At 42.1% G+C, this 8,924-nt stretch overlaps 2 non-coding genes across 2 annotated transcripts; one reads left to right on the top strand and one right to left on the bottom strand.

The window, feature by feature from the left end:
- Positions 1 to 5,720: 5,720 nt before the first annotated feature.
- Trnat-ugu (transfer RNA threonine (anticodon UGU)) lies at positions 5,721 to 5,795 on the bottom strand. The gene has a single exon. It is a non-coding gene; the product is annotated as a tRNA-Thr (tRNA).
- Positions 5,796 to 5,955: 160 nt separating this feature from the next.
- On the top strand, positions 5,956 to 6,030 carry Trnat-ugu (transfer RNA threonine (anticodon UGU)). The gene has a single exon. It is a non-coding gene; the product is annotated as a tRNA-Thr (tRNA).
- Positions 6,031 to 8,924: the final 2,894 nt, after the last annotated feature.

Here is an 8,924-nt window from a genome sequence, read left to right as displayed (position 1 = left end):
ACCATTTTACATTGTCGAACGCTTTTTCCGGGTCGACAAATCCTACGAAAGTGTCTTGATTTTTCTTTAGCCTTGCTTCCATTATTAGCCGTAACGTCAGAATTGCCTCTCTCCTCCCTTTACTTTTCCTAAAGCCAAACTGATCGTCACCTAGCGCATTCTCAATTTTCTTTTCCATTCTTCTGTATATTATTCTTGTAAGCAGCTTCGATGCATGAGCTGTTAAGCTGATTGTGCGATAATTCTCGCACTTGTCAACTCTTGCCGTCTTCGGAATTGTGTGGATGATGCTTTTCCGAAAGTCTGATGGTATATCGCCAGACTCATATATTCTACACACCAACGTGAATAGTCGTTTTGTTGCCACTTCCCCTAATGATTTTAGAAATTCTGATGGAATGTTATCTATCCCTTCTGCCTTATTTGACCGTAAGTCCTCCAAAGCTCTTTTAAATTCCGATTCTAATACTGGATCCCCTATCTCTTCTAAATCGACTCCTGTTTCTTCTTCTACCACATCAGACAAATCTTCACCCTCATAGAGGCTTTCAATGTATTCTTTCCACCTATCTGCTCTCTCCTCTGCGTTTAACAGTGGAATTCCCGTTGCACTCTTAATATTACACCGTTGCTTTTAATGTCACCAAAGGTTGTTTCGACTGTCCTGTATGCTGAGTCTGTCCTTCCGACAATCATGTCTTTTGCGATGTGTTCACATTTTTCCTGCAGCCATTTCGTCTTAGCTTCCCTGCACTTCCTATTTATTTCATTTCTCAGCGACTTGTATTTCTGTATTCCTGATTTTCCCGGAGCATGTTTGTACTTCCTCCTTTCATCAATCAACTGAAGTATTTCTTCTGTTACCCATGGTTTCTTCGCAGCTACCTTCTTTGCACCTATGTTTTCCTTCCCAACTTTTGTGATAGCCCGTTTTAGAGATGTCCATTCCTCTTCAACTGTACTGCCTACTGCGCTATTCCTTATTGCTGTATCTATAGCGTTAGAGAACTTCAAACGTATCTCGTCATTCCTTAGTACTTCCGTATCCCACTTTTTTGCGTATTTATTCTTCCTGACTAATGTCTTGAACTTCAGCCTACTCTTCATCACTACTATATTGTGATCTGAGTCTATATCTGCTCCTGGGTACGCCTTACAATCCAGTATCTGATTTCGGAATCTCTGTCTGACCATGATCTAATTGAAATCTTCCCGTATCTCCCGGCCTTTTCCAAGTATACCTCCTCCTCTTGTGATTCTTGAACAGGGTGTTCGCTATTACTAGCTGCAACTTGTTACAGAACTCAATTAGTCTTTCTCCTCTTTCATTCCTTGTCCCAAGCCCATATTCTCCTGTAGCCTTTTCTTCTACTCCTTCCCCTACAACTGCATTCCAGTCGCTCATGACTATTAGATTTTCGTCCCCCTTTACATACTGCATTACCCTTTCAATATCCTCATACACTTTCTCTATCTGTTCATCTTCAGCTTGCGACGTCGGCATGTATACCTGAACTATCGTTGTCGGTGTTGGTCTGCTGTCTACTCTGATTAGAACAACCCGGTCACTGAACTGTTCACAGTAACACACCCTCTGCCCTGCCTTCCTATTCATAACGAATCCTACACCTGTTATACCATTTTCTGCTGCTGTTGATATTACCCGATACTCATCTGACCATAAATCATTGTCTTCCATCCACTTCACTTCACTGACCCCTACTATATTTAGATTGAGCCTTTGCATTTCCCTTTTCAGATTTTCTGGTTTCCCTACCACGTTCAAGCTTCTGACATTCCACGCCCCGACTCGTAGAACGTTATCCTTTCGTTGATTATTCAATCTTTTTCTCATGGTAACCTCCCCCTTGGCAGTCCCCTCCCGGAGATCCGAATGGGGGACTATTCCGGAATCTTTTGCCAATGGAGAGATCATCATGACACTTCTTCAATTACAGGCATGCAGTGGTTTCCATTGCCTTCTGCATCCTCATGTCGTTGATCATTGCTGATTCTTCCGCCTTTAGGGGCAATTTCCCACCCCTAGGATAAGAGAGTGCCCTGAACCTCTATCCGCTCCTCCGCCCTCTTTGACAAGGCCATTGGCAGAATGAGGCTGACTTCTTATGCCAGAAGTCTTCGGCCGCCAATGCTGATTATTTATCAAAATTTAGGCAGTGGCGGGGATCGAACCCGGGACCGAAGACGTTTTGATTATGAATCAAAGACTCTACCCCTAGACCACGGGTACCACCAGCTAGACATTGGTGGGGAAATAACTCATTTGACGGTTCATTTGGCTGGTAATCGACTGCAGTGTATGGAATATTGCTTAAGTACTTTCTGGTAGAAAAGGCAATGTGAGGAATATTTATTTAAAAAAATTATGGGATACTGGGTGGTGCACTGAATATACTTTATTTAAAGAATTTGGCAGTATATCGACTACAGTGAGTGGAGTATTTAAACAATTATGGTGCTTTTTCATTCCAATCATATAAGGAATACGTAATTACGCTGTCACAGATCATATAGCTGAAAAACTTTCTTGTGTATCGCCACCCACGCAGGCTACCCAGTATTGGGATCCACCGACGCACTTGTAAGTGCCAGGGAGCTCATTGCAGTACTATCAGCCGTAGGCTGCCCCACAGCTCTGTGGAGTACTTGCTAATCCCTGGAGCAAAAGCACACATCCAGTCGGTGTTCTCTGCCATCTCATGTGGTCACTTTCTGTTTCTGCATGCAAGAACCAACCTGTTGGATGACAGTGCACATGGAGCTTCTTCCTTCCAAAGCACAAGCCTGACTGGGAATGCACCCAGAAATACATCTGAAGTCAATAAATAATTAATTTCCGGTCACATGAACGTGATTAGGGGATATAAGGGCGTGCAGTATGGTGCTTGAATTACGTAACCATTGCGGCACCTCACTTCAACCTTTCGATACCAGCAATATTCCACTGTGTTTCTGTAAAATAGTTAACATATTTCTGTGACAACATTCAGATTTGATTTCATTAATGTAGAGGTACCTCGATACATCGATATGTATATATTGCAATGATGTTATTCTTATGTGAATTCTCTCTTTTGTCACTATGATCTTTGACGTACTTGTAACTCTGATTTTTGGGCGCGTAAGCGGTTATTAGAGAGTCAAGCTTTGGTCGTCATGTTAAAAAGACGCAAATTGTTGTCAGTTTGTAAAATGTGAACTTTAACAGTGAGGGAGATATTTTCATGTATGTTTTATACTGTGAGGTGATGTTTTGGAACGAGTTACGTGATATTGCAACAAAAGTAATAAAAAAGAAGGGTAACTTAAATTCAGAGTGCTGATTACTTTTTTACAACGCCATTGTCCTAACTTGCAAAAGTTTAATCTTCAAGAATGGTTTATGAAACACATCTATAAAACTTTTGAATATCGCAGAATAACACCTAGGCCTCTTTGCATCCGAGCTTGGAATCATCACTACCTAGATTGAGCCATGAGTTCACAACGAGACCAGCGTGGGAAACACGAAAAGATGAGTGCCTAGTTTATTCATTATTTCAATAAATGACTTTATTAACTGTGCTCTGATGACACCTGCCACATAATATAACTTTGTTGTTGCCCAAAAATGCAATATTTAGCAGCGTGAGTAACACTACAATCATAATTAATTTTTGACCTTTATTGTGGTAGGGTTGTTAGAGGTAGCACACACACACAAATTGACGATGTCACAAACCTAGCAGGATGACTCAAAAAGCTCTTTAAAAAGATTGGAACTAAATGTCATATCAAAAGAGAGACCGAGAGGGAGCTATAGTTTGCTTTGCAGGTGACATAGGAACTAGGATGGGATTTTTAAACAGTTACACTTTTTAATTCCGCTATGGACTCTAAATTACCCTAGCCATCCTGGTACACTTTCTTCGTGGTACACTTGCCATTGTACATGAACTGCTTCAGGATTTATTAAATTTGATGTTAGGTAATATGAGGAATACTGTAAACCAGACATATCTTGAAGATGTCATAAAACATTGCATATGTTGCTTCTCTAGATGCCACTCCCTGTTTGTCTGTGTGAACCAATTTCTCGAAACACACAGACAGAGGCTTACATCTCTCCTATTGCTTAATGTTGGAGACAAAGGTGGAGCTGATGTAATTTAGATATGAAACATAGAGTGAAATAATCCATTTGCACTATCATGTCACATTAATTCCTTAACAATTTAAAGGAGTCAAATAGATCACTTATAACACTCAGCTCCACCTGATGATCATCCTTATTCGTATTAAAACATCTTTTCAACATTTGAGTATCACGCGCAAACATTAGGTAAATCAAGTAATGAAATTTCACCACCAATATATCATAGCAGTAAATATATCTGAGGACTTGTATGCACAGACATTTGTGTGTACGAACACCTTCCTCTAGCACAACGTTTCCAATAAAAATATATCCTGAAAAAATCCAAGCGATCGAATAAACATGGATCGGGAAGAGCATGCCATCTGCTGACTGCCAGGAGCTACGATCGGGCCATTCGTTGACGGCAGAGACATTGCACCATACAGCGAGCACTGGTGACGAGAGACTGCACATGTATCGGCTATGCCAGCAGATGCATTCCCATACAACAGCACCCACACACCGGCTTTACCGAACGCTCAGAGGTTGGAGAGAGCCTGTCACCAAGAAGTCAACTGATAAATTTACATGGGTGGGATAATCATCGAGCTAAAACACCTGTTACTTTGATTTTTCTCACCCGACAAAGGTGAGACGTGAGACGTAGATTCCTCCCTTTTATACAAGTTCTTTTCGAAGAAACATGAAATTGGAGTGTACATTCATTTTAATATCGCTAAAGTGTAGTTACATGTTGCGAAAATCCTATAACAGTATGGCATATACGACGTTTGCTCTAAGTATTTTCTCATCAGGTACAAAAAAGTTTTCTTCTAATCAGCTTAATATCTGTTAAGTAATGCATCACACGACTAGAATATTAAACTCATTTTAGGCTCATAATGGAGTGCTAAGATCTACCTCTGTCACAGGATGCCTCCTAACTTTTGAGCACCTTTTGAGCAGGATTCTATCACTGGCAACATACATTTCGCGTAACGACTGTACTATTAAAAACACAATCACAATGACTATATTACTGACACCATGTATAAAAAGCGGTCTTGGTTCTATAGACACACAAGAACCACTGATAGTGTTTCACCTTTTAGTAAAAATGCTATCTGCAATTTAGAATCACAACTTTCCATTCAACCACATTCTTGCACTGGATCGTTTGGAGACGTCTTTTAATTACTACAGCCACTGGTCAATCATTTCCTTAACACACTCATACTTCAAAACAGATCATCTTTTTCGAACCTATCTGCTAGGGACACCATGCAGCAAAATTCCAGTATGGTACTTTTAGACAGCTCCTTTACATCTTGTAAATCTTCCTCAGTCCCTGCCCGGCCGTCCCTCCAGTTTTGTCCATGTGATCGGTCCAATTTAAGTCGGAACTGAGCGAAAGTCAGAGAGCACTATATTGAAGATTATATATGACGGTAGCATCTGTTCCCGAAAGAACAGTTGCCGTGGATGACCATGCAGCTTTGCTAGAAATGAAATGATAATTAAATGGACACCCTAGCTGCAAACAGGCGTTGATGTACTTCATTGGGGACATGCTGAAAATGTGTGCCCCGTCCGGGACTCGAACCCGGGATCTCCTGCTTACATGGCAGACGCTCTATCCATCTGAGCCACCGTGGGCACGATAGTGCGACTGCAGGGACTTATCCCTTGCACGCTCCCCGTGAGATGATGGGCAAACATCTATTAGGCGTACTACGAATGCAGTGGTGTGGACATGTTGGGAATGTGGATCTCACGGGGAGCGTGCAAGGGATAAGTCCCTGCAGTCGCACTATCGTGCCCACGGTGGCTCAGATGGATAGAGCGTCTGCCATGTAAGCAGGAGATCCCGGGTTCGAGTCCCGGTCGGGGCACACATTTTCAGCATGTCCCCAATGAAGTACATCAACGCCTGTTTGCAGCTAGGGTGTCCATTTAATTATCATTTCTATATTGAAGACTCTCTGCATCCTGTGGAGAAGCACAGTGAGCTGAGTTAATATGACAGGACCATGTTTTGGCCACTAAGTGGAAATGAGAACATGTTGTAATAGCTCTGCCAACCATATACAATGTGTAAGACCAGAGCCATATGAAACTTTCGCCTGCAACATGAGATGGTTGAAAAAACTGTGTGAGCAGTTACATCGGAGCTTCTTATTGGAAAAATTAGGAAGACTCCACATCATATGGAAACTGGAAGAAGGACGAGGATTTTGCTGCGCCTTGTGGTGCGTCTGCAAACTACACACAGGTACTGCAGCCCGAAGGAGATCTGCATCCCTCAGGGAACATTTATGTCAGTCACAAAAACGTTATCTCTATCCTTGTTATTTTATGCCATCCAACAGAGAAAAACTGCAAACTATAAAAAAAACTCCATTAATGTCATCCATTGCTGAACATCAAAATCAAGTACCTTCTGCATGCTAGTATCAAGCATATGTGGTGATCCTATTAAATATACCCATATTGATCCATTGGAGCAGGTCGCCAGTGATTCCAGACGCTGCACAGACCAATGTATAAAGTTTCGTTGGCAGTAGTGTAGGAGGACTATACCCCACAGACAATCAGCTGCAAGTGAGGGTCTCTCTGTTGTTCTTCCATGACCAGTTTTTTTTCTACTGTAACACCTCCAAGACCTTTGAAGCAGTTTTGTAAGCCGCTATATATTCCACCACAACTTTGAGGTCTGCGCAGGTGCTGAACCAACATTAACACGTTTCGCTGTACTGACTTCCACAAAAATCTGGATATCACATGTCGTGAACTATACTACTCCCACAACACACAGGTCGACTGAAATATAAAGTAGAGGTGGTGGTTATTACTCAGAAAAATGTGGAAGACATTGCAATATACCGAAACTGGAAAATTTTGCGACATCGTGGAACGTTTCCAACAGTTGCCCAAAGGTGACTGATCATCTCTACAATTAATCTCATCTTTCAGAGTTACAGGATAGCAGATGTGTAGCTGTCCTGTTTTGACTGATCCCTCATATTGAAATCTTCTATGCGATAACTTTTTCGTGCAGGCAATCCGAGGCATCCCTGGAAGGTACTGCTCCCACCAAGACTCTGTAACTCAAACAAGTAGTGTCAGTCAATCATTATGTGGTAATCAGCAGCATACCAGCGCAAGGGTGGGACGCAAAAAGCACCGTTGATATGGGGCGATGCGCTGTAATAAGCTCCGAAGTTGATAATGCTACCAATTTGAAGAATTATATCACTTTTTCCGTAGTTTCAACGCCGACCAACGACAGGAATTCCGAATTTCTGTTTTATCGCCAAACAACCCCTCCATTACTTTGCGTGTACCATATTGCAGATCGTGAATGTAGATACGTAGATGACTATGCAGTGCGCCCATTTATGGTTGATTCTCGAACATATACACCAAAGTATACCAGATAGTGACCTATACCGATCAATATATTTCTAGTACTTTGATCGTACTGCGTAATTTACGTTTACGATTCTATCTTATGTTTGCAAATGGGAGTCACACAGCATTCTCACATTCTTAGGATAGAGTTTGAGGTAGAAAGATCCTCCGCATTGTGGTAGGGCAACCCTGCAACATTGTCGTCGTACGTCCCTAAATTTTTACGTATTTCACGCCCAGGCATCGTCATTAAAGCAGATTCTCCTCGAATTTTACAAATGTTTCCATTTTCATATTTTTCCATAGTTTTCCATATGTATATGGTCAGACCCATGTGCTGTTTGATTTTCTACAGGAATATTTCCGCATTTTATGCACTAACGTACTAAAAGATCCTAAGACGTACCCTTTTCCTACGAGCCCCATTCATGCATTTTGGATACGTAGATCACGAGAAGTGTAGCCATACGCGCTTCATACCTATACCAAATTCAAGACTCGATTTATGTCCAAGATGTGACAGAGAAATGGAGTACTTCACAGACATCTTCGCTCGTCAAAAGGAGGGTACTGTAATAGGATCCCCATCGGTGTGCCTGATTCGTCACAACATGCGTTGGAAGCCCTGTGCTGACAGTGGTATGGAGACATTTGTTGTTAATGATTGCAGGTAGATAACGCTCTAAGTCAGACGCAGAGCACATAACTATATACAAATCAGATGAATTCGGAACTGCGACTAATGACTACCATCGGCTGTACACTACTAGCCATTAAAATTGCTACACCAAGAAGAAATGCAGATGATAAATGAGTATCATTGCACAAATATATTGTACTAGAACTGACATGTGATTACAGTTTCACGCAATTTTGGTGCATAGATCCTGAGAAAGCAGTACCCAGAACAACCACCTCTGGCCGTAATAACGGCCTTGATACGCCTGGGCATTGAGTCAAACAGAGCTTGGATGGCGTGTACAGGTACAGCTGCCCATGCAGCTTCAACACGATACCACAGTTCATCAAGAATAATGATTGGCGTATTATGACTTGCCAGTTGCTCGGCCACCATTGACCAGACGTTTTCGATTACTGAGAGATCTGGAGAATGTGCTCGCCAGGGCAGCAGTCGAACATTTTCTGTATCCAGAAAAGCCCGTACAGGACCTGCAACATGTGGTCGTGCATTATCCTGCTGAAATGTAGCGCTTAGCAGGGATCGAATGAAGAGTAGAGCAATGGGTCGTAACAAATCTGAAATGTAACGTTTACTGTTCAAAGTGCCGTCAGTGCGAACAAGAGGTGACCGAGACGTGTAACCAATGGCACCCCATACCATCACGCCGGGTAACACGCCAGTATGGCGCTGACG

Source organism: Schistocerca serialis, chromosome 2 (assembly GCF_023864345.2).
Source record: "Schistocerca serialis cubense isolate TAMUIC-IGC-003099 chromosome 2, iqSchSeri2.2, whole genome shotgun sequence".
Lineage (NCBI taxonomy): Eukaryota > Metazoa > Arthropoda > Insecta > Orthoptera > Acrididae > Schistocerca > Schistocerca serialis.
Note: the sequence above shows the minus strand (reverse complement) of the source record. Positions and strands in the feature narration are given on the sequence as shown.